This window comes from Lupinus angustifolius, chromosome LG06 (genome assembly GCF_001865875.1).
Source record: "Lupinus angustifolius cultivar Tanjil chromosome LG06, LupAngTanjil_v1.0, whole genome shotgun sequence".
NCBI lineage: Eukaryota > Viridiplantae > Streptophyta > Magnoliopsida > Fabales > Fabaceae > Lupinus > Lupinus angustifolius.
The window spans coordinates 15,816,732-15,817,402 of record NC_032014.1 but is presented as its reverse complement, the minus strand read 5'-3'; positions in this window follow the sequence as shown (position 1 = coordinate 15,817,402).

Sequence of the window (671 nt, the reverse complement as noted above, 5' to 3'; positions counted from 1 at the left end):
CATCCTCATCCTCATCCTCATCATATCCTCCTCCTGATCCTCATCCTATCTTCATCCTCATCCTATCCTCCTCCTCCTCCTCATCCTCCTCTTCCTCATATTATCCTCATCCTCATGCTCATCCTCAACCTCCTCATCCTATCCTCATCCTCATCCTCCTCTTCGTCCTCACCCTCATCCTCTACTCATCCTCATCCTATCCTCCTCCTAATCCTCATCCTCTTCCTCATCTTCATCCCCATCCTATCCTCCTACTCATCCTCATCCTATCCTCATCCTCCTCCTACTCATCCTAATCCTATCCTCATCATCCTCCTATCCATATCCTCCTTCTCCACCTCATCCTATTCTCCTCCTCATCCTATCCGCATCCTCATCCTCATCTTTGTCCTCACCCTCATCCTATCCTCCTCCTAATCGTCATTCTCTTCCTTATCCTCATCCTCATCGTCATCCTATCTTCCTCCTCATCCTCATCCTCCTCCTACCCATATCCTCCTCCTCCTCCTCATCCTCCTCCTATCCTCATCCTCATCCTCCTCCTCCTCATCCTCATCATATCCTCATGCTCATCCTATCCTCGTCCTCATCCTCATCCTATTCATGTCCTCATCCTCATCCTCGTCCTATCCTCATCCTCTTCATCATTCTATCCTCATCCTCATCCTCAT